At 39.4% G+C, this 26,342-nt stretch overlaps 2 pseudogenes; one reads left to right on the top strand and one right to left on the bottom strand.

The window, feature by feature from the left end:
- The window catches only part of LOC113900817, a 30,067-nt pseudogene extending 19,478 nt beyond the window's left edge, over positions 1-10,589 (bottom strand).
- Positions 10,590-11,120: 531 nt separating this feature from the next.
- Positions 11,121-11,670, top strand: LOC113900727 (annotated as a pseudogene).
- Positions 11,671-26,342: the final 14,672 nt, after the last annotated feature.

The following is a 26,342-nucleotide window of genomic DNA, read 5'->3' on the forward strand; positions in this document are numbered from 1 at the left end:
AGCAGCAGTAGCCTGACTACTTGACTACCTGAGTTGGATAGCAGTAGTGTCCTGCCCTAGGATTGAAACTTACTCCATTGGCTCTCTGGTTCAGGTCTTGGAATTGTGGGTGTGTGTGTTCTTAGTTGCTTCAGTTGTGTCTGACTCTTTGCAATCCCATGGACCGTAGCCCGCCAGGCTCCTCTGTCCACAGGATTCTCCAGGCAAGAATAATACTGGAGTCTGCTGCCATGCCCTTCTCCAGGATCTTCCTGACCCAGGAATTGAACCTGGCTCTCTTGCACTGCAGGCAGATTCTTTACCAACTGAGCCATCAGGGAAGCCCCCTTAGAAGTGTACTAAAATGTATACCATCTGTTTTCCCTGTTTTCAGGCCTTTTGACTTGGATTGGAACTACGTCACCAGCTTTCTGGGGTCTCCAAGCTTACGGATGGCAGATTGGACTTCTCAGCCTCCATGATTGTGTGAGGCAATTCCTCCTAAGTCTCTTTATATATCCTCTATCGGTTCTGATTTTCTGGAGAACCATGGCTAATCCATACCTCATCTCTTCCTTCTCTCAAGCCAGATAAGTTTTCCTTTTTGTTGTCCTTCCTTGGGCAGCACCTAGATAAGCTGGTACCTAAACAGCTTGGTTTCTGGCTTCAACAATTCCAGGTCTTCCCCATCTCAGGCCTCCAAATCTCTCTACCTTTCCGATGTAGCAAAAAATGCTTCTCCAAATATGCGTACATTCACCACCCACTCACCAAAACCTCTAATAAAAATTCTTGTTAATTTTCAATTTTTCTACAGTAGGTTCATATTACTTTCAGAGTAAAAAAATTCTGAATTCTCATAGCAACTCAACAGAGGGAAATTTTTCTCTGGGCAGCAACAATGTTAACGAAAATGTGTAATATGCAAGACCAAGTCTGGTTAGTTGAAATTGACCTTTCATCCAGAAATTCTTCAACCTAAAAACATCCACACATCAGGTACACATTTATCTGATCATTTTAATTATATGTGTAGCAGTTCCCTTGGAGAGGGCAGGGATTGAAGAATTATTTGTATTCGCATTAGCTTTATGTAACGTTGATCGATAACTAGATGAAACAGTTAATTCTGTACTCAGAAAATAGTGGCATGAACAAACATAACAATTAGGTGACTTGAAACTCATTTCTGCTTAGTTTTTTATGAGAAGCATAATTTTCTACCTAAATTTAGTCATTCTGAACTAAAGCAGGGTGGAGTTGTACCTCATTCATTTATCCATCCACTCAGGAAACTTGTATATCCTTCTTCTGTGCCATGTACTATTCTAGGAGCTATATAGAAATAAAAATGGTTCATGAGGTCTTTCTTTTATGAAGCGTATGGGGAAAAGAGAGTCTAACATGGGGTGTGAATGTATATAAAATCGTCATACATATTTCTGTATTTTCTAAATCTTGCTGTCGTGGGACTTACCATCCACTGTAGAATAGGTTTCAGCGCTTCAGGAGATGGATGGGAATCTGCTTTAAAAAAAATAATTGCTCAGTTATTTTTTCTCCAGCAAAAAAGAAAAGAAAAATTATGGTGAAAGCCTGGTGTTATGAAAAAAGACCTTCTAAATTACTTTACACATCAATGGCTAACCTGAAGAACTCAGACCATGCTATTTTTTACACAGTGCAAAGTATACTTCTATCCAAAAGTTGCTGCCCTAGGAGAAGAAGACCAGAAGACATCAGTGCCAGTATGTGGGGGGGGTGGGGGGAGGAGGGGTGGTAGACGAGAGGGCCAGGAGCTGGGTGCTTCAGCAGACTAGGAAAGAATGGGGGATAGAATAAAGAGAGATCCAGAGGTGGGGAATATTAGGACCAAGAACACCTAGTTGTGGTGATGGGGTTCCAGTTACGGTTGCCAGCACATCAACCACAATAGTCAGACAGGACTTGCTTTCCCTCCATTGTCTCTAGCTAAGGAAACTATCTGATTCAGTCACTCTACAACCAAGGCCAGTGAGAAGTCAGAGGACATGATAAGGGTCAAAATAACGCCTCCACTGCCATGTGGTCATGTAAGTGATATTCCTCCTCTATAAGCCAGTTCACCATCTCAGAATGGAACAGAGTCAGAGAGGGAAAAATATGAAATAGTGGACATTTTATCCCTTAAAGACTAAACATTTACCAAAAGAACTCTGGCTAGGAGAGATTTGGCTTCGAGGAACGTCCCTCTTCCGGATCTGATCCTGGAAAAGTGACCTTAGCTTTGTCCATTGTGCTCCAATGTCCTCTCTATCACCTTCACCAGGATATGCCCTTTACTCTCAAATTTCCTTTTTCCATCTGACCTCCATTCTTAAGCAAAATTATCATTTTATTTTTGCCCTGATGTCAATCAACAGTCAAAAGGAAAAGTAGCCAACAAGTTAATCCAAAATTTTATGAATTCTACTAACAACACACACACACACACACACACACACACACACCTGAAAGCTGGATCCTAGTCAAAACTTGATTGAAGACTTCAGGCTCTACTACAAAGCCACAGTTATCAAGACAGTATGGTACTGGCACAAAGACAGAAATATAGATCAATGGAACAAAATAGAAAGCCCAGAGATAAATCCACGCACATATGGACACCTTATCTTTGACAAAGGAGGCAAGAATATACAATGGATTAAAGACAATCTCTTTAACAAGTGGTGCTGGGAAATCTGGTCAACCACTTGTAAAAGAATGAAACTAGAACACTTTCTAACACCATACACAAAAATAAACTCAAAATGGATTACAGATCTCAACATAAGACCAGAAACTATAAAACTCCTAGAGGAGAACATAGGCAAAACACTCTCCGACATACATCACAGCAGGATCCTCTATGACCCACCTCCCAGAATATTGGAAATAAAAGCAAAAATAAACAAATGGGACCTAATTAACCTTAAAAGCTTCTGCACATCAAAGGAAACTATTAGCAAGGTGAAAAGACAGCCTTCAGAATGGGAGAAAATAATAGCAAATGAAGCAACTGACAAACAACTAATCTCAAAAATATACAAGCAACTCCTACAGCTCAACTCCAGAAAAATAAATGACCCAGTCAAAAAATGGGCCAAAGAACTAAATAGACATTTCTCCAAAGAAGACATACAGATGGCTAACAAACACATGAAAAGATGCTCAACATCACTCATTATCAGAGAAATGCAAATCAAAACCACTATGAGGTACCATTTCACACCAGTCAGAATGGCTGCGATCCAAAAGTCTACAAATAATAAATGCTGGAGAGGGTGTGGAGAAAAGGGAACCCTCTTACACTGTTGGTGGGAATGCAAACTAGTACAGCCACTATGGAGAACAGTGTGGATATTCCTTAAAAAACTGGAAATAGAACTGCCTTATGATCCAGCAATCCCACTGCTGGGCATACACACTGAGGAAACCAGAAGGGAAAGAGACACGTGTACCCCAATGTTCATCGCAGCACTGTTTATAATAGCCAGGACATGGAAGCAACCTAGATGTCCATCAGCAGATGAATGGATAAGAAAGCAGTGGTACATATACACAATGGAGTATTACTCAGCCATTAAAAAGAATACATTTGAATCAGTTCTAATGAGGTGGATGAAACTGGAGCCTATTATACAGAGTGAAGTAAGCCAGAAGGAAAAACACCAATACAGTATACTAACGCATATATATGGAATTTAGAAAGATGGTAACAATAACCCTGTGTACGAGACAGCAAAAGAGACACAGATGTATAGAACAGTCTTATAGACTATGTGGGAGAGGGAGAGGGTGGGAAGATTTGGGAGAATGGCATTGAAACATGTAAAATATCATGTATGAAACGAGATGCCAGTCCAGGTTCAATGCACGATACTGGATGCTTGGGGCTAGAACACTGGGACGACCCAGATGGTATGGGGAGGGAGGAGGGAGGAGGGAGGAGGGTTCAGGATGGGGAACACATGTATACCTGTGGCAGATTCATTTTGATATTTGGCAAAACTAATACAATTATGTAAAGTTTAAAAAAAAAACTTGATTGAAGCAAAACTAAAAATCATGTGGAAAGAAGAAGTAACATAAAATTTTTAAAAAATCCTATGATGGAAGTGTTCTAAATATGGATTGTGGTATTGGTTACACAACTGTATCAATTAACTAAAACTCATCTAATTTTGTGTTCTCTAATATGATAGCCACTAGGCACATATGGCTATTTAAATTTAAATTGATTAAAGTTGTATTATTCAGAGGAATAGAATTGAGTGTCCAGAAATAAACCTATAAGTCTGTGCTTAATTAAATGGTGCCAAGACCATTCAACAGGGAAAGATTTTTGTCAACAAATTGTTCTCAGATGACTGGATGGACACATGCAAAACAGTGAAGCTAGATCCTTTCTTTATATCATATACAAATATTAACTCAAAATAAACCAAAAACCTAAGTGTAAGCACTAAAATTATAAAACACTTAGAAAAAAACTTATGAATAAATCTTCATGATCTTTGATTTAGCAATAGAATTTGAGATCTGACATCAAAAGCACAAATAACAAGGGAGTTTCCTGTCAGTCCAGTGGTTAGGACTCTGGACTTTCACTGCCAAGGGGCTGGGTTGGATCCCTGGTTGGGGAAATAAGATCTCACAAGCCACATGGCACAGCCAAAAATAGATAAATTTGGCATAAAAATAAAAAATGTTTGTGAATCAAAGGACTCCATCAAAAGTAAAAAAACAAAAAACAACAAAATGGGAGAAAATATTTGCCAATCATATATTTGATAAGGAATATCCAGAACTTGTAAAGAATTCTTGCAATTCAATAACAAAAAGACAAACAATCCCAAAATGGGCAAAGAACCAAATAGGTATTTCTTTAAAGATGACATACAAATGGCCAATAAGCACATGAGAGATGCTCAACATCATTAGTCATCAGAGAAATGCAAATCAGGACCGCAGTAAGATGCTACTGCATACTCCTAGGATGGCTATAATTTAAAGAAAAGAAAAGGAAAAGTGTTGATGAGGATGTAGGGAAATTGGAAACTTTGCAGTATACATTGCTCATGGGAATGTAAAGTAGTAGAGTTGCAATGAAAAACGTTGGCAGTTTCTTAAAAAGTTAAACATAAAATTAGCACCAAGACAGCGTATTAGAAAGCAGAGACATCACTTTGCCAGCAAAGGTCCATACAGTCAAAGCTATGGGTTTTCCAGTAGTCATGTACGGATGTGAGTTGGACCATCAAGAAGGCTCAGTGCTGAAGAATCGATGCTTTCAACTAGCGATTAGCGGTGCTGTAGGAGACTCTTGAGAGTGCCTTGGACCACATGGAGATCAAACCAGTCAATCCTAAAGGAAGTCAACCCTGAATATTCATTGGAAGGAGTGATGCTCAAATACTTTGGCCACTTGATGTGAAGAGCCGACTCCCTGGAAAAGATCCTGATTCTGGGGAAAATTGAGGGCAAGAGGAGAAGGGGATGACAGAGAATGAGATGATTGGATGGCATCACTGACATCACATATGACTCATATCACTGGATATGAGTTTGAGCAAATTCAGGGAGATAGTGAAGGACAGGGAAGCCCAGTGTTCTGCAGTTCATGGGTCACAAAGAGTCAGGGACTGAACAACAACAGCAACAGAATTACCAGGTCCAAGCAATTCCACTTCTAGATATATATCCAAAAGAACTGAAGATAGATATTCAAACAAAAGTTGTATGAATTTTCACACCAGCACTATTTATCTTTAATGCCTTTAACCAAAAGGTAAGAACAACCCAAATGTCCATCAACCGATGAACAAATAAAAAAACTGTGGTATATCTATAAAAGAGCTTCCCTGGTGGCTCAGACGATAAAGAATCTGCCTGCAATGCAATGAGACCTGAGTTTGAGCCTTGGGTCAGGAAGATCCCCTGGAGAAGGGAATGGCAACCTACTCTAGTATTCTTGCCTGGAGAATTCCATGGATGGAGGATCCTGATGGGCTACCATCTATGGATTTGCAAAAAAGAATGGCATACTTGCACAAGCTACTTACTACATGGATGAACCGTGAAAATGTTATGCTAAGTTAAAGAAATCAGATAACAAAGATCTACGTATTACAGCATTCCATTTATATGAGATATCCAGAATAGGCAAAGCCAAAGAAACAGAAAGCAGATTACAGATTGCCAAGGTATGGGGGAAGGGGATATGGGAAGTTACTGCTCGACGGGTGTGGAGTTTCCTTTTTGGGTGATGAAATGTTTTGAAATTTGATACAGATGGTTGTGTAACACTGTGAAGGTAACAAATACCAGTGAATTATACACTTTAAAATGGTAAAATGGCAAAATTTACATAACATAAATTTTACCTCAATAAAAATGTTAGAAAATTTAAAAATATATTTTATATTTTCTAGATCACACTAGCCATATTTGGGGTAGTTAGTGCCACTGATTGGATTTTGCATATTGTAGGATATTTCTACCATGTACAAATTCTATTGGAAGTACTGATACAAATGTACACTTATAATGGGTAAGTTTATTGTATATAAATTGTCCTTTGGTAAAGAGTCAGGACAGTTTAAAAAAGAAATATTCCAAAGGCAAATATATATTTTTAACCATTTAAAAATTTTGAAGTATAGTGAATTTGCAATGTTATATTAGTTTCAGGTGTACACCAAAATGATTCAATTATATATGTGATTGAATATATATATATATATTCTTTTTCAGATTCCTTTCCATTAAATCTTATTATAAGACATTGAATGCAGTTCCCTGTGCTCTACAGTAGATCCTTGTTGCTAATCTGTATTATATATACTAGTGTGTATATGTTAATACTAAAGTCCTAATTTATATATATTACATAATATAGTATATAGATAAACACATATATATATGTATGCATATACACAGGCTTCCCTAGTGGCTCAGCGGTAAAGAATCTGCCTGCAATGCAGGAGACATGGGTTTGATTCCTGGGTCGGGAAGATCTCCTGAGGAAGGCATGGCAACCCACTCCAGTACTCTTGCCTAGAGAATCCCATGGACAGAAGAGCCTGCCGAGCTGCAGTCCATAGTGTCACACAGAGTCGGGCATGACTGAAGTGAATAAGCAGCAGCAGTGGTGCACATACACATATGACATCTTTCTTCATTCATCTGTTGATGGATACTTAGGTTGCTTCCGTGTCTTGGCTATTGTAAATAGTGCTGCTATGCACGTTGGGGTGCATATGTCTTTTCAAATTAGACTGTTCTCCAGATATAGGGCTAGTAGTGAGATTGTAGATGCTGTGCTTATCCACTCAATCATGTCCAACTCTTTGTGACCCCATGGAATGTAGCCCGCAAGGCTCCTCTGTCCATGGGGATGCTCCAGGCAAGAATACTGGAGTGCATTGCCATGCCCTCCTCCGGGGGATTGTAGGATCATATGATAACTCTATTTTCAGTTTTTTAAGGAACCTCCATACCGTTCCCCATAGTGGCTGCACCAATTTAAATTCCCACCAACTATGTAATTGAATTCCTTTTCTCCACACCCTCTCCAGCATTTATTATTTATAGACTTTATAATAATGGCCATTCTGACTGGTGTGAGTCATATCTCATTGTAGTTTTGATTCACATTTCTCTAATAAGTAGATATGTTGAGTATCTTTTCATGTGCCTGCTGGCCATTGGTATGTCTACTTTGGAGATCCAATGGAAAATATTGATCTTTTCAAAGAACCAGGTTTTGGTTTCACTGATTTTGTCTATTATTTTCCTGTCTTCAATTTCATTGATATCTGCCGTAATGTAGTCTGCTACCTTTAGGTTTATATTATTTTTCTTTCTCTGTCCTAAATTGGAGGCTTAGTCTATTATTTTTAAATCTTTCTCCATTTCTAAAATATGAATTCAGTGCTATAAATTTCTCTCTTACCATTGCTCTCAGAGAAAGGAATGGCAATCCACTTCAGTGTTCTTGCCTGGAGAATTCCATGGACAGAGAAGCCTGATGGGTTACCGTTTGTGGGGTCACAAAGTTTGCTCGGACATGACTGAGCAACTAACACACATACACACACCATTACTTTCACTGCATCCCATGGATTTTGTTAAGTTATATTTTCATTTAGTTCAAAATATTTAAGGATTTTTAGAGATATTCTTTGATGTGTTATTTAGAAGTATGTGGTTTAATTTCCAAATATTTTGAGATTTCCATTTATTTTTCTGTTATTGATTTTTGGCTTAATTCCATTGTGGTGTGAGAGAATACTTTGTGGGATTTCTATTCTTTTAAATTTGTTAATGTGTGTTTTATGGCACCGAATGTGGGCTATCTTAGTGAATATCCCATGTAAGCTTGAGGAGAATGTGTGTATTCTGCTATTTTTGGATAAATAAATCTATAACTGTCAGTTAACTCCAGTTGATTAATAATGCTGTTTAGTTCAACTGTATTCTTACTGATTTTCTGTCTGTTGGATTTGTCAGTTACTAATAGAGAGTGTTCATATCTTTAACTATAATAATGGCTTCCTCTACTTCTCCTTGCATTCTGTCAGTTTTTGCTTCACATATCTTGATGCTCTATTGTTAAGCAGATACACATTCAGAATTGTTGTTCTCCTTGGAGACTTGACCCCTTTATCATTAATAATTCTCCTTGCTATTGATATTTATAAAATAATATTAGTGTTAATATTAGTGATAACACCATGTTAATTTTCCTCTTTCTGAAGTCAGCTTTGTCTGAAATTAATACAGCTACTCCAGTATTCTTTAGGTTAGTGTTACCATGGTATTTATGTCTCTAAAAGTCAAAGTGTAAGTCAATCAGTAGTGTCCGACTCTTTGCGACCCCATGGATTATTTAGTCCATGGAATTCTCCAGGCCAGAATACTGGAGTGGGTAGCTGTTCCCTTCTCCAGGGGATATTCCAACCCAGGGATCAAACCCAGGTCTCCTCCATTGCAGGCGGATTCTTTACCAGCTGAGCCAAAAGGGAAGCCCATGTATGTCTCTACCTCTTTACTTTCAATCTGTATGTGTCTTTACATTTAAAGTAGGCTCCTTAAAAGCAACATGGTTTTTATACACTCCCTCAATTTCTGTTTTTTAATTGGTGTATTTAGACCTTTCACATTTGAAATGATTATTGATATAATTTATTCATATCTATCATATTTGCAACTGTTTCTAGTCATTGCATTGTTCCTTGTTTCTTATCTTCCCCTCTTTTTCTGCCTTATCTGTTTTTTTTTTTTCCTGGTTAAACAATAATTTTATTGCTGGAGTACATAGACAAATTTGTGCAACCAGAGCAGGGGCTGTGGATGACTAGGATTTCCAAATTGCTTGGGGGCGGGGTGAGGGAAGGACCGTTTTGGTCTTACAATGTTGCGTGAACCTGTGAATGCAGTTCTCGATCAGAATCAACAGGAATTTAGCATCTTTATCCTTTCTATTCTTCTGACGATACTCTCAAACAGCAACAATTTCTTAATTCAATGCTAGAGATCCTCAGGAAGATCAGGAGGAAGTCCTTTGAACTTCAGAATTCTCGAGATTTTATTGCCTGCCACAGGCAATGTGAGCATCTCAGGATCACTCTGAGGCAGGCCTTTCTTGGCCAGGTTGTAGATCTGCTTCTTCATGTCTTCAGATGTCAATTTTAGCCAGGGGGAGTGACTGCAGTGGTAAGGCAGAGCCAACTGGGACAGACCCTTCCAGGGGCCTGCGTGAGACACACAAGGGTGGCAGTCTTCTCTTATTCACACAAGAGAACAAGGGTGGGAGCGCAGGAAGCCACCCTGCACACAGGAAGTGAAGTGACCTCACACTGCCCTGCTTCCTCCCATCCTGCCTTCTCTGTTTTTAATTGAGCATTTTATATTATTCCATTTTTTCTTGGCCCATTGATTATACTTCTTTACAACTAATGTAAGTCTATTTATACTGCTTCATAGGTAGGACATGTGCCTTATAACAGAGGATTCCCAATTTCCCCTCTTGTCCCTTGTAACATTGCTGTCATTCATTTCACTTATTCATAAGCTATAATCAACCAATACATTATTGCTACTGTTATTTTTGGACAGGCAGTTATCTATTAGACCAATTAAGAATAACAAAAATATAAAGTTTTATTTTACTTTCATTAGTTTCTTCTCTCTAATATTCATCTTTCTTCAGATGTCGATCTGAGTTTCTAATATGTATTTTCTACAGGTCTAGATATATGATCTGGAGAAGGCAATGGCACCCCATTCCAGTATTCTTGCCTGGAAAATCCCATGGACGGAGGAGCCTGGTAGGCTGCAGTCCATGGGGTTGCTAAGAGTCTGACATGACTGAGCGACTTCACTTTCACTTTTCACTTTCACGCATTGGAGAAGGAAATGGCAACCCACTCCAGTGTTCTTGCCTGGAGAATCCCAGGGATGGTGGATCCTGGTGGGCTGCTGTCTATGGGGTTGCACAGAGTCGGATACGACTGAAGTGACTTAGCAGCAGCAGCAGCAGATATATGATCTATACATTCTTCTCTTGGAAGAATCTCTTTTACCATTTCTCATAAGGGCAGGATGACTGGTGACAAGTTCCTTTGCTTTTATTTGCCTGAAAAAGTCTTTATTTCTCCTTCACTTTTGAAAGATAATTTAACTGGATACAGCTATCTAGTTTGGTAGCTTTTTTGGTTCAACACTAAATAGTTCACTCTAATCTCTTCTTGCTTGTATGGTTTCTAAAGAGAAGTCTGATGTAATTCATATCTTTGTTCCCTATAATTAAGGTGGTTTTTTTCCCCTCTGGCTTCTTTCAGGAATTTTTCTTCTAAAGGCAAGTATCAGATAGATTTGTCTAAACAAAAATAATACAATTTTGGGAATTCCTCGGTGTTCCAGTGGTTAGGACTTGGTGCTTTCACTGCCAGGGTGCAGTTTCGATCACTGGTCAGGGAACTAAGATCCCAAAAGCTGAGCAACAGTGCCACAAATGATAATAATAATAATAATAAAATTTTGTATGATCAAGAAAGACAAAGCAAAGTGAATGCTACAAACAATGATAAGCACAAAGGACAGGCCTTTGCACAAAGATGGCACCAAAGACAAAGAAGGAAGCCCCTGACTCTCCCAAAGCTGAAGCCAAAGCAAAGGCTCTGAGGCCAAGAAAGCAGTGTTGAAAGGTGTCCACAGCCAGAAACAAAAAAAGATCCAGACGTCACCCACCTTCCCATGGTTCAAAACACTGTGGTTCAGGAGGCAGCCCAAACATCCTCTGAAGAGCGCCCCTAGGAGAAGAAGCTTGACCACTATGCCATCATCAAGTTCCTACTCACCACAGAGTCAACCATGAAGGAAACAGAGGACAGCAATGCACTGGAGTTCACTGTGGCTGTTGAGGCCAACAAGCACCAAACCAAACAGGCTGTGAAGAAGCTCTATGACATTGGCATGGCAAAGGACAACACCCTGATCAGATCTGATGGAGAGGAGAAGGCATAGGTTCAGCTGCCTCCAGACTATGATGCTTTGAATGTTGCCAACAAAACTGGGATCATCTAAACTGAGTCCAGCTGACTAATTCTAAATGTAAAAGTTTTCACTACGTTAAAAAAAACTCACAAAGGACAAGGGTCTGGCAGAATGGGAGGCCAAGGGGCAGGGAAGGTCCAGGGAGCTTCCAGGACAGTGGGCACTGCGGGGCTGGGGCTGGTGGGACCGTGAAGTGCTATGGTCTATTCTGATAACCATGATGCTTGATGACGTGACCTTGTATTTTTCAGAGCAAGAGTGGAAGGTCCTGGAGAAGTGGCAGTAGGAAATGAATCAGCAAATAATGAAACTCCATTATGAGATCTGTGATTTTCTAGGTTGGTTTTTTTCCAAGCCAAATTTGATAACCTGGATGGAACAAGAGAGAATGTTGTTAATCAGGGGAAAAATTAGAAAAAAAAAGAGAGAGAGAGAGAGAAAGGACAAACTGGAGGGACACTTGCAATGGTGTACAAACAGTTAATAGTCTTAACAGATAAAGACCTCTTATTAATAAATAAGGGCTTCCCTGGTGGCTCAGATGGTAAAGAATCTGCTTGCAATGTGGAAGACCCATGTTCTATCCCTGGATCAGGAAGATCCCCTGGAGAAGGAATTGGCAACCCATTCCAGTATTCTTTCCTGGAGAATCCCATGGACAGAGGAGCCTGGAGGGCTATAGTCAATGGGGTAGTATAAGAGTCAGACATGACTGAGCTTAATAAATAAGATAAAGCTAAATGTTGTGATAGAAAAATAGACAAAGAACATAAAAAGGAAACTCACAAAAAGGAGAAATTAAAGTAGCAAATAAACCTAAGTAACAACAAAAAAATCTTTGGTAGCTGAAAATGAAATTAATTCAAGAAGGAGATATATTTTTAACCTTCAGATTAGCAAAGATTTGAAAATGTTTGTTGCATACAGAAAAAGGATACTGTCATAATCAGTTGATGACATGAATATTGTTATATTTCTGGAGGGTAATTTAGTAAATTTTACTAAATTCCTCCCAAGCATCTACTTCTTTTGATTCAGCAATTTTACTTCTAGGAATTTATCCTCAGGAAATAATTGAACAAATATACAAAGATGTATGTATAAAGCTGTTTGTCATGATCATGTTTGTAATAGTAAAAAGTTGACAACAGCCTGACTTTTCAAAAAGTGTTCTTTAGAGTTGATTTTAAAAGTCAAAGAATGAGAAATCAGAGCCAAGAGGGAAAAAATAGTTTGAAATAGGCAAACAATCCTTATAATAAAAACTCATCTTCCTAAGTGACAGTGCTCTCTACAGCTGGAGAATGGAAAGGGCAGAGTACAACGTGACATCCTGTACATCCTGACACCCTCACCTCTGTGAAGACCCAGAAATTTGCACTCCTGACAAAACGGTGCCTGGCTCCTTGGTTTCACAAACACACATTACCCTCTCCCTTTCTTTAAATGGCATCACCCATTGTTCCCTTTGATAACTGGAAATGTAGATCCTTTATTCAGAATCAGCTAGTTGAGACAATGGGAGAATGTCTCCAAGTCCATCAGTCTGGCAGAATGTTGCTTCTCTGGGGATGGGAGTTGGGGAAGGGAAATCAGAGAGTAGAGTGTAAGGTTGGTGCAAAAGTAATTGTGGTTTTACGCCATTGAATCTTGCTATTTGATATTGGAATACAGTCTTAAATAAATGTGGCTATGTTATATATCATTTTAATGTGCATTTCTCATTTTATGTTTCTTGCTAATGATATTACTTTCTGTTTATTTTATATGTATTTAGGCTAGGGAAATAATGTTAGACAAAAAGCAAATTTGAGTGATTTTCTTATTCAAGTTCAAAATGGGACATAAAACAGTGGAGAAAAATTGCAACATCAGCAATGCACTTGGCCCAGGAACTGCTAATGAACATATAGTACAGTGGTGGTTCAAGAAGTTCTGCAAAGCAGATGAGAGCCTTGAAGGTGAGGAGCACAGTGGCTGGGCTTCCACGTTGACAACGACCAATTGAGAGACTCATCAAAAGTGGTTCTCTGGACCGCAAGAGAAGTTGCTAAAGAACTCAATGTCAACCATTCTATGGTCATTTGGCATTTGAAAGGTGAAAAAGCTCAATAAGTGGGTGCCTCATGAGCTGACTGCAAATTTAAAAATTGTCATTTTGAAGTATCACCTTCTCTTATTCTATGCAACAACAACAAACCATTTCTTGATCAGATTGTGGCATGCGACGAAAAGTGGATTTTATTTGACAGCTCAGTTGTTGGACTGATAAGAAGCTCCAAAGCACTTCCCAAAGCCAAACTTGCACCAAAAAGTGGTCATGGTCACTGTTTGGTGGGCTGCTGCCAGTCTGTTCCACTACAGCTTTAGGAATCCTGGCAAAATCTTTACATCTGAGAAAGTATGCTTAGCAAATTGATTAGATGCACCAAAAAATGCAACAACTGCAGCCTGCATTGGTCAACAGCATGGGCCCAGTTCTTCTCCACCACAATGTCTGACCACATTAAAGAATCAACACTTCGAAAGTTGAACAAATGGACTATGAAGTTTTGCCTCATCTGCCACATTCACCTGACTTCTCACCAACCAACTACCACTTCTTTAAGTATCTCTACTACCTTTTTCAGGGAAAATGCTTTCACAACCATCAGGAGGCAGAAAATACTTTTTAAGGGTTTGTTGAATCCTGAAACATGGATTTTTATGCTACAGAATAAACAAACATTTCTCATTGGCAAAAATGTGTTGATTGTAATGGTTCCTATTTTGTTTAATAAAGATGTGTTTGTGCCTAGATATAATGATTTAAAATTCACACTCCAAAACTGTAATTACTTTTCATCAACCTCTAGGTACTCAATAAATCCTTGGATGCAGCCAAGGCAGCCAAGATTGGACCTCAGAAAGCCCTGTTCCATCCTGGCCCCCTTTAGTGGGAATGACTACCTATAAAAACAGGGGATAGAAATTCAGGGTAAAGCCTATCTACTTGGAATTTCCCCATATCACTTCTCATTTTGTACTGACTCCACTACTCATGGCCGTCACATACCCAAATCCTCTGACCTTCATTCATCTGTAGACTTTGGCTCCTGCAGACTTTGGCTTCATCAGTTGTCCATGGCTATGAAGACTCTTTTCAGGTAAGCCACTCCAGGCTGGCTTGACTATTTAACCTCCCGTGTCACTCCTGTGTTTCTCCCCAATGTTTGTGGGTCCATATACCCTATCTCAACCTCTCTTCCACTTCAGGAGAGGGATCAGAAACAAAGGTATACATTTACTAGATCAAAGAATGTTAGAAGGGATGGTGTTCATCATTTAGCAAAATCAATCTTATTTAAAGTGAAATGACTTCAGTTCAGTTCAGTTCAGTTCAGTCACTCAGTCGTGTCTGACTCTTTGCGACCCCATGAATCGCAGCATGCCGGGGCTCCCTGTCCATCACCAACTCCCGGAGTTCACTGAGACTCACGTCCATCGAGTCAGTGATGCCATCCAGCCATCTCATCCTCTGTCGTCACCTTCTCCTCCTGCCCCCAATCTCTCCCAGCATCAGAGTCTTTTCCAATGAGTCAACTCTTTGCATGAGGTGGCCAAAGTACTGGACTTTTAGCTTTAGCATCATTCCTTCCAAAGAAATTCCAGGGCTGATCTCCTTCAGAATGGACTGGTTGGATCTCCTTGTAGTCCAAGGGACTCTCAAGAGTCTTCTCCAACACCACAGTTCAAAAACATCAATTCTTTGGCATTCAGCTTTCTTCACAGTCCAACTTTCACATCCATACATGACCACTGGAAAAACCATAGCCTAGACTAGACAGACCTTTGTTGGCAAAGTAATGTCTCTGCTTTTGAATATGCTATCTAGGTTGGTCATAACTTTTCTTCCAAGGAGTAAGCGTCTTTTAATTTCATGGCTGCAGTCACCATCTGCAGTGATTTTGGAGCCCCCCAAAATAAAGTCTGACACTGTTTCCTCTGTTTCCCCATCTATTTGCCATGAAGTGATGGGACCAGATGCCACACAGCTAATTCCAATGTAATATGATACCTGGGTGGTGGGGTGGTCCTTTTAATTTTAACTTATTAAAACATTTTTAAAGCAATTTCTAAGGTTCCATGGATGTGAGAGTTGGACCATGAAGGCTGAATGCTGAAGAATTGATGGTTTTGAGCTGTAGTGTTGGAGAAGACTCTTGAGAGTCCCTTGGACTGCAAGGAGATCACACCAGTCAATCCTAAAGGAAATCAATCCTTTGATTTGCATTGGAAGGACTGATGCTGAGGTTGAAGCTCCAATACTTTGACCACCTGATGTGAAGAGCTGACTCATTAGAAAAGACCCTGATGCTGAGAAAGATTGAAGGCAGGAGGAGAAGGGGATGACAGAGGATGAGATGGTTGGATGGCATCACTGACTCAATGGATATGAGTTTGAACAAGCTCTGGGAGATAGTGCTGGACAGGGAAACAGCGTACTGCAGTCCATGGGGTCACAAAGAGTTGGACATGACTGAGCTACTGAACAAACAAAAGATTACATAGGAAAGGTGACATTCTATTTGATCTATAATCATACCCATGTATGCTTCAACCTAAATGGAAATGGACCAAAGGTCTAGTTTAGGTCTTTATTCCTCTTATAAGGAGCATGGAAATGTCCCATTTCTTTTTCAAAGCAGTTACATGCTTTTTTTACCCTCTTTTGGGGGAGAATGAAGAAAGTTTAGTGGGGTCCCAGCCTGGAAGCTGATGTCCAGGGTGGCCAGGAACAGAGAGAGGCAGAATGAAAGCACAAAAACTATTTCTGAGAGAATTATCAGGGTCCAGCCAGCAGAAGCTCCAAAACCTTTGTGAAAAGGAAGCAGAACCCTTTCAGGTCAAGGGCCAAGTAAATACAGGATCAGACTGTGGTGGTTGGGGTTGAGGGTTGTGAAGGAGAGGACTGTGGCAGATGCAGAAGGGCACTTGAAATGAGAGGAGCTAAGGTGTAGTCAGATGAGTGGGTGAATGTGTACGAAATCCTTCATGGATGCAGACTGGAGGTGTGGGAGGAGCTGACCTAATTGAAACCTGTAAAGAGGGAGATGTAGAAAACCACCTAGTTGGGAACCTCCCACCTGCAGTCAGAGAACACAGCAAGACCTGATGACACAGTTGAATGTCTCACAGAGCCCAATATTGTAGACAGTTATCTAAAGGCTTTGGACAAGTGAAAATATTCTTCAGAATTCTTCTTCCTGGTACTATCCTAGCCACAGTGCTCTAGCGTGGTGTAGGCACAAGTGGCCCCATCATTCTAAAGCATTGAATATCTAACGGTTCTGACTCAACTGTGGAAAGTCTGCCCCATTATTTTTCCCGAAACCAGCTTTCCTAAATGTCTGTACCACTAGTGTTACTTGGATCCATTTTGATGTTCTCTTTTTCATTCACTCATTCAGTTAATATCAATATTATTGAGCCCTTACTACAGCAGGTACACTCTGTAAGGTTCTGAAATACATGCTGCTGTTGCTGCTGCTGCTAAGTCACTTCAGTTGTGTCTGACTCTGTGCGATCCCATAGACGGTAGCCCACCAGGCTCCGCCATCCCTGGGATTCTCCAGGCAAGAACATGGGAGTGGGTTGCCATTTCCTTCTCCATCAATGCAGGAAAGTGAAAAGTGAAAGTGAAGTTGCTCACTCGTGTCTGACTCTTAGCGACCCCATGGACTGCAGCCTACCAGGCTCCTCCGTCCATGGGATTTTCCGGGCAAGAGTACTGGAGTGGGGTGCCATTGCCTTCTCCTCTGAAATACATAGCAGTCAGTAAAACAGGCTGATGTTTGCCTCATGGGATGTACAGTCCAGCACTCACTAAACCATATGGATTCCACCTTCTTGTGTGTGCGTGCTCAGTTGTATCTCATTCTTTGTGATCCCATGGACTGTAGCCTGCCAGGCTCCTCTGTCTGTGGACTTTTCCAGGCAAGAATACTGGAGTGGGTTGCCACTTCCTTCTCCAGAGGATCTTCCCTACCTTGGGATTGAACCCATGTCTCCTGTGTTTCCTGCACTTGCAGGAGATGTTTTTATCTCTGTGCAATCTGGGAAGCCCCCAGTTATGGTCATATTGATTTTTTTCCTATTATATTCCAGTTCAGTGCTCCAGTATTCTGTATCAGAACTTTTCCAGAAACCTTCTATCTGTCTCCCTGTTTGCATTATTTCCTGCACCTTAATCTATCCTATGATCACTCACCTAGAGCCAGACACCTGGAATGCGAAGTCAAGTGGATCTTAGGAAGCGTCACTATGAACAAAGCTAGTGGAGGTGATGGAATTCCAGTTGAGTTATTCCAAATCCTAAAGTATGATGCTGTGAAAGTGCTGCACTCAATATGCCAGCAAATTTGGAAAACTCAGCAGGGCCACAGGACTGGAAAAGGTCAGTTTTCACTCCAATCCCAAAGAAAGGCAATGTGAAAGAATGCTCAAACTACCACACAACTGCACTCGTCTCACATGCTGGTAAAGTAATGCTCAAAATTCTCCAAGCCAGGCTTCAACAGTACATGAACCATAAATTTCCAGATGTTCAAGCTGGATTCAGAAAAGGCAGAGGAACCAGAGATCAAATTGCCAACATCTGCTGGATCATCAAAAAAGCAAAAGAGTTCCAGAGAAACATCTATTTCTCCTTTATTGACTATGCCAAAGCCTTTGAGTGTGTGGATCACCCAAACTGTGGAAAATTCTGAAAGAGATGGGAATACCAGACCATCTGACCTGCCTTTTGAGAAATCTGTATGCAGGTCAGGAGGCAACAGTTAGAACTGGACATGGAACAACAGTCTGGTTCCAAATAGGGAAAGGAGTACATCAAGGATGTATATTGTCACCCTGCTTATTTAATTTATATGCAGAGTACATCATGAGAAATGCTGGGCTGGATGAAGCACAAGCTGAAATCAAGATTGCCGGGAGAAATCTCAATCACCTCAGATATGCAGATGACACCACCCTTATGGCAGAAAGCTAAGAAGAAAGTGAAAAAGTTGGTTTAAAACTCAACATTCAGAAAACTGAGATCATGGCATCCGGTTCCATCACTTCAGGGGAAATAGATGGGGATACAGTGGAAACAGTGACAGACTGTTTTTGGAGGCTCCAAAATCACTGCAGAAGGTGACTGTAGCCATGAAATTAAAAGACACTTACTCCTTGGAAGAAAAGTTATGACCAACCTAGACAGCATATTAAAAAGCAGAGACATTACTTCGCCAACAAAGGTCCATCTAGTCAAGGCTACAGTTTTTCTAGTAGTCATGTATGGATGTGAGAGTTGGACTATAAAGAAAGCTGAGCACTGAAGAATTGATGATTTTGAACTGTGGTGTTGGAGAAGACTCTTGAGGGTCCCTTGGACTGCAGGGAGATCCAACCAGTCCATCCTAAAGGAAATCAGTCCTGAATATTCATTGGAAGGACTGATGCTGAGGCTGAAACTCCAATACTTTGGCCATCTGATGCAAAGAAGTGACTCATTGGAAAAGATCCTGATGCTGGGAAAGATTGAAGGCGGGAGGAGAAGGTGACGACAGAGGATGAAATGGTTGGATGGCATCACCAACTCAATGGACATGAGTTTGAGTAAACTCCGGGAATTGGTGATGGTGTGCTGCAGTCCCTGAGGTCACAAAGAGTCAGACACTAGTAAATGACTGAATTGAACTGAACTGAATCTATCCTATATTTCCATCCACTCTTAAATATGATAGACCATCAGAAATACATGAGGTTTATAAATATAGATTCTTGGACCTTAGCCCAAATGTATTAAGTAAGAAATATGATAGGTCCCAAAGATCTCTATATTCTTTCAGGCTAACTCTATGATTTTTGATGCATAGCCAGGTTTGGGAACCATTGATATATATCACCACCAAACACAATTTCACTTGCTCAAAATTCATCAGGAAATCCTCATTGTCTACAGAAGAAACTAAAATATTAGCCTGGCTTTCAACATTCCAACCTATTTATTACAATTTTCTTTTCCTAAAATTCTAGATAACCTTTAATTACTTGACCTTGAGAAAATCACTGAAATAGGCAAGTACAAAATCGTGGGCATAGGCTTTATTAGTTATCCTGTGCTGCAGAAACACTTCTGCAACTGGTTTTTGAAAAGCTTGAATTAATAATGTATTTACTTCCCTTTCCCAATGTCGTTTTGGTGGTGAGTTTTGTCCATTGCCCTTTGTTCCTTTTCTCTCCAGTTTCCTCCTCCTTTTACTCATGGTTCTCTTCCTGATCTTTTTCTCATTTAAATAGTCATGCTCACACTTGTTAAAGCAAACCATTTCTTTCTTATATTGTTGATCACAAAGTATTTACACGTATTTACAATGAACAAATGCATGTTCATTGTAAAAAATTTTAATTACAAGGAAGAAAAATACAATAACTTCTACTCTGAACCATTCCTCAGAGGTAACTTCTATTAACTGTTCAGTGATGCAAAGCTCTCAAACGTTTCTTACATTTTCCATTTTCTTTCTTTTTATTTTCTTTTTGACTGTGATGGGTCTTTGTTGCTGCATGTGGGCCTTCTCTAGTTGTGGGGAGTGGTTGCTATTCTGTAGTTGCCATGCGTGGGCTTCTTATTTCAGTGTTGTCTCTCGTTGTGGAACATGGGCTCTAGGCACGTAAGCTCAGTTGCTGTGACCTGTGGGCTTAACTTCCCCTTGGCCTGTGGTCCTCCTAGACCAGGGATCCAACCTGGGACCCTGCATTGGCAGGTGTTAACCGCTGGACCACTGGGGAAGGCCTCCCATTCTCTATAGGGATTCTGTACCAGCTTTCTGCTTTGGTCCTCCCTCCCAGCCTCATCTGTCTCTGTGTTGGCTCAGATAGGGTTTTCTCCCTGGCTTCAGCATCCATCCATGTCTTTCTACCCACCTGAGGGCATCAGAACAACTGCTTCTCTCCTTTGACCTTCTCACTACAAGAAAGAGGTTGATAAGTCATATACAACTATGTCCCCACGTTCCTCTCAAAAAGTATTTTCACTTTAACAGAAATGAAAGTTTTCTTTTTGCTATCATGTATTTTGGGGTCCCCTATTGTTTTGGAGACCATGCCTTTCTGCAGTGCACTTTACAGGCAAAGAAGGATCTGACTACTGAGTAATTTTCCATCACTCTTCTTTCCAAATATTTTCTCTGACACAGGCCAGGTTTTGAAATCCCTCCATAAAAGATTTTTTTTATAACAGCCTTATTGAGATACAATTCCCATAGCATATCTTCAAAGTGTACAGTTCAGTGCTTTTGGGTAAATTTACAAACTTGTGCAGTTATGACTACAATAAATTTTAGAACACCTTTGTTATCCCCAAAAAAGAAACCCCATACCCATTAGCAGCCATATCTCATTTTCTCTCAACCCTCCCAGTCCTTGGAAACCACTTTCTCTCTTTATAGATTTGCCTATTCTGGATATTTCACATAAATGTGAAATCATATGATGTGTGTTTTTTTTTGGAGACCGGCTTCTGTTAGTTACCATAATGTTTTCCAGCTTCACCCATGCTGTAGCGTGTATTAGTACTTCCCTTTGTTGTTGAATAATATTCTATTGTATGTCAATCACTTTGTATTTATTCACTGATGAACATTTGCATTGTTTCCACTTTTTGCCTACTATGAATAATGCTGCTGTGACCATTCATGTACAAGTTTTTATACGGCTGTATGTTTTCATTCCCCTTTGGTGTGTACTTAGGAGTGGAATTGCTGGGTCAGATGGTAGCAGTATGTTTAACATTTTGAGGAGCTGCACCACAGACCCACCGGTAGTGTAAGAGGGTTCCGGTTTCTTCACATTCTTACCAAAACTTGTTATTTTCCATTTTTTAAATGTTCATCCCAGTGGGTATAAAGTGGTATCTCACTGTGATTTTGATTTGCATTTCCCTAATGATTCTGTGAAGAAAGCTGAGTGCTGAAGAATTGATGCTTTTGAACTGTGGTGTTGGAGAAGACTCTTGAGAGTCCCTTGGACTGCAAGGAGATCCAACCAGCCCATCCTAAAGGAGATCAGTCCTGGGTGTTCATTGGAGGGACTGATGTTGAAGTTGAAACTCCAATACTTTGGCTACCTCATGCGAAGAGTTGACTCATTGGAAAAGACCCTGATGCTGGGAGGGATTGGGGGCAGGAGGAGAAGGGGACGACAGAGGATGAGATGGCTGGATGGCATCACCGACTCGATGGAGATGAGTTTGGGTAAACTCCAGGAGTTGGTGATGGACAGGGAGGCCTGGTGTGCTGTGGTTGATGGGGTTGCAAAGTGTCGGACAAGACTGAGTGACTGAATTGAACTGAACTGAATGACTTATGATATTAAACATCCTCTTATGTGCTATTGGCCATTTTTATATATTCTTTGGAGAAATGTCTATTCAGATCCTTTACTCATTTTTAATTAGGTTATTTGATTTTTATTACTGAGTTGCAAGAGTTCTTTTTGTTTGTTTTTTGTAAAAGTATATATCTAGAGACAACTTACTTATCAGATATCTGATTTGCAAAAATTTTTTTTCCATTTTGTCAGTTGTCTTTTTACTCCCTTGATGATATCCTTTATTAAGACACACAAGTTTTAAATTTTGATGATATCCCATCGATCTGTTTTTTCTCTTATTTATTTTGTTTTTGGTGTCATATGAAAGAAATCAGTGACAAATCCAAGGTAATGAAGATTACCATCTACTTTAGAGGTCACAGAAATAAACCCCATACACTTATGGTCAGTTAATCTTTGATGAAAGAGGCAAGAATAGACAATGGAGAAAAGACAGTTTTCTCAGTAAGTGGTGCTGGGAAAGCTGGACAGCCTCATGTAAATTAATGAAAGTAGAACATCCCCTCACCATATACAAAAGTAAACTCAAAATGGTTTAATGACCTAAATATAAAACATGACATCATAAAATTCCTAGAAGAAAGCATAGGCAAAACATTCTCTAACATAAACCACAACAACATTATGTTAGATCAGTCTCCTAAAACCAAAGAAATAAAAGCAAAAGAAATGAGACCTAATGAAACTTAAAAGTTTTTGCATAGCAAAAGAAGTCATCAATAAACAAAAAGACAACCTACAGAGAAAATATTTGCAAACAGTAGGAAAGACAAGGGGTTAATTTCCAAAATATACAAACAGCTCATATAACTCAGTATCACAAAACCAAACAACCCAATAAAAAAAATGAGTGGAAGACCTAAACAGACATTTCTCCAAAGAAGACATACAGATGGCCAACAGGCACATGAAAAGATGTTCAACATCACTAATTGTTAGAGAAATACAAATTAAAACCACAATGAGGTATAACCTCACACTATCATCAAAGAGTCTACAAATAATAAATGCTGGAGAGGGTGTGGAGAAAAAGGAACCCTTTCACATCGTTGGTGGAAGTGTAAATTGGTGCAGCCACCAGGGAAGGTTATGGAGGCGCCTTTAAAACTAAAAATAGAAACGCACGGTCCAGCAATGCCACTCCTAGACACACATCTGGAAAAGAAAAAACTCTAATTTGAAAAGATATATGTACCCCGATATTCACAGTTGCACTATTTACAATAGCCAAGACACAGAAGCAACCTAAGTGTCCATCAACAGATGAATGGATAAAGAAGATGTAGCATATATATATATAATTATTATATTGTGTGATTTATATAATATAAATATATATATTATATTTATATATAATATTACTCGATAATATATAGTTATTATATAATATAATATATATATTATATTATATATATATTACACAATATAATATTACTCAGGCATAAAAAAGAGTAAACAAAATATTGCCATTTTGAGCAACAGGGGTGACCCCTACAGAGTATCATACTAAATGAAGTGAGTCAAATAAAAAAAAGACAAATATTATATCACTTATATGTGGAATCTAAAAAATGGTACCAACGAAGTTATCTACAAAACACAGATAGACTTGCAGACAGAAAACAAACTTGCCAAAGGGGAAAGGGAGGTGGGGAGGGATAAACTAGGAATATGGGATTAACAGAAGCACACTACTATATATAAAATAAGTAAGCAATAAAGATTTACTCTATAATACAGGGAAAAGTATTCAATATCTTATATAACCTATGATAGATGATAATCTGAAATATATATATATAGCTGAATCAATTTGCTGTATATTCAAACTAGCACAACATTATAAATTAACTATACTTCAACTAAAAGAAGATTTATATCTATTTTTTCTTCTAAGAGTTTTATACTCTTAGTTCTCACATTTAGGTCTTTGGTTCACTTGGAGTCAATCTTTGTATATGATGTGAGGTAGGGTTTCAACTTCATTCTTTTGAATGTGACTATTCAGTTGTCTCAGCATCATTTGTTGAAGAGGCTATTTTTCTCCATTGAATTGTCCTGGTATCCTTCCAAACAATTTAAAAAGACAGAACACCATAAAATTTGATATTTTCAGGATTGGAATTTCTTTGGAATTTGACTTAGGAATTTCTACTGGTTAGGCTTCTTAGCTGTAGACTGTAGAATGCATTTTAGCTATTTTAATTGGGAAGGTATTTCTTAAATCATTGTTGGAAGGAAAAAAAGAGGCAGAGGTTTAAGGTCAGAGGTTCTTAAACTTGGCTGCACATTTAATCACCTGGGAGCTAATGCCCATATTATACCCTGTACCATATATCAGACTATCTAGAGTAGAATCCAGGTGTTAATTTTTTTAAAAAAAGTCCTAAGTGATTCTAATGCATAGTCAAGACTGAGAATCAGTACTCTAGACTGACCTCCTAGAAATAATATTTAGAACCACACTGCTGATTTTGCCTGGTGGGGGAGCTGCTGCCATCACAGATCTTAGAACGACATGGCTTCTTCCATAATCTGCAAGGTCCCAGGAGGACACCTGTGGTAGCAAAAATGTCCTTTCAGTGCCTGGCCTTAGGCAGCTCTTTCTGAATCAAATTCACACTGGTGCATTTGAAAGATAGAACCTGTCACATGCCCACAAATAGCAGCAACAGAATCTAGGAAAATGGTTTATTTAGACTTTTTAGTGGGAAAATGGAATTCACAATATATAGAACTATTCAAATATGATGAGAATGTTTAAAAAAAAAAAAAGTTTTGGAATAACCAAGAAAGACAAATGTCTTCTGCAGTGTTGACTGAGTAGTTATAAATCTGGACATGAGTCACAGACTCCTGGGGAAACTTTCCAATAATAAAGATTCCCAGACCAACCCCCTGGAGAAGCTGATTCAGTAGGTCTGTGTGAATTCTGGATTCTGCTGGGTCTGGGAGTTTTGAGAGCCAACTTTGAATGTTTGTCCTCCAATCAGAAGCCTTAATTAAGGATTATCTCTATCCCATTAGAGATAGCCTTAATCTGCACATGTCTCCAGAGAAGCAACAGAGTGATGTAGACTCACACTAAAGTGTCAAAGACTAAATAGTGTCTTTGGCTAGGATCTTAATCACAGGAATGGTGTGAGGAAAGAGGTCTAGTCTGGTAAGTATTAGGAATATGGTATTTCTTGATTCTCTAGGATGACCATAATGGTATAGTTTAAAAAGTCATTTTCAATATTTGAAGGCAAATAAAAAAACTCCCTTATTATTTTCATAATGAAAACAACTACAAGTAAAACGAGGTAAAATCTCCCAGGCTGGTGGGGGTACGTAGTAGATAATGATTTCTAAGTGGGAGTATGTGTGTGATTTTTATATTTATCTAAATAAGGCATGTGTTCAAAAAAGTTGGGTAACACTGCCCTAAACCATCTGGTCCTTCCTTTTTTGGGGAAGAGAGGGTGTGAGTGAATTCAAAGTGAAGTGGGAGGGGAGCCCTCTGATGGCCATGTATTCCAACAGCTGCCCTTTGTACCCAGCAAAAGTACTTCTTCTAAAAGATTATAATTTTAAGTACTCTCTAGTGTCTTTAATGTACAACTTTTAAAAGTGACTAGAGCCACCGGCTGTAGCCTAGGTGACCATCACATCTTATTTCATGTGCTGTATATTCACCATGTCCTGGGTCAGGGCCACTTCAAATCACTCTTTCCCGGAAAGCACATTGTTTTTTATCAACAGCTTGATTTACAACCAGCAAAAATCCATAGCCCTCTGTGACCCTTCTAAAAGGACTGCCTTTCATACCGTATCCTCTTCAGAGGGAATAAAACACCCTCATTTCTTCTATCAGTGCATTGGCTAGAAACACTACCTGGACCAGTGGTTTATTTGAGAGAGGCTTGTGCAGAGGCAAAGAGGCCTGGAAGACAGAGAGCTGATTGCAGAATGCAGCCGAGACCAATATATAACAGCCTATTCTCTGCAGTGAAAACGAGAATAGGAATTTGTACGCATTCATAAAGGCAGTTTAGGCTGGCAGACAGCATACTCTAAACCATACTGATTCTCATAACCTTTCTCCACATGTTTTTATAACCTCATGATATGTCATTAAGGTGGGGATATGGAAGGAAAGATTGGCCAGAAGAATAAATCAGTTACATATTTAATTTTCTAGAAAAAAAATCCCTAGCAATTTGACAGGTCCTTGCCAACACCTATTAAAACTAACCTTTAAAGAAAGAAAAATGGACAGAGTTGCCTATGGTGTGGTGTTTTCTCTTTGTTTGGCTAACGTAAGTCAGGGGGCTAGCAGGAAATCATAAGGGAAAGGAATCCAAATCAAACCAAATCTGCTC

The sequence above is a fragment of the Bos indicus x Bos taurus genome, chromosome 11 (assembly GCF_003369695.1).
Source record: "Bos indicus x Bos taurus breed Angus x Brahman F1 hybrid chromosome 11, Bos_hybrid_MaternalHap_v2.0, whole genome shotgun sequence".
Classification (NCBI taxonomy): Eukaryota; Metazoa; Chordata; class Mammalia; order Artiodactyla; family Bovidae; genus Bos; species Bos indicus x Bos taurus.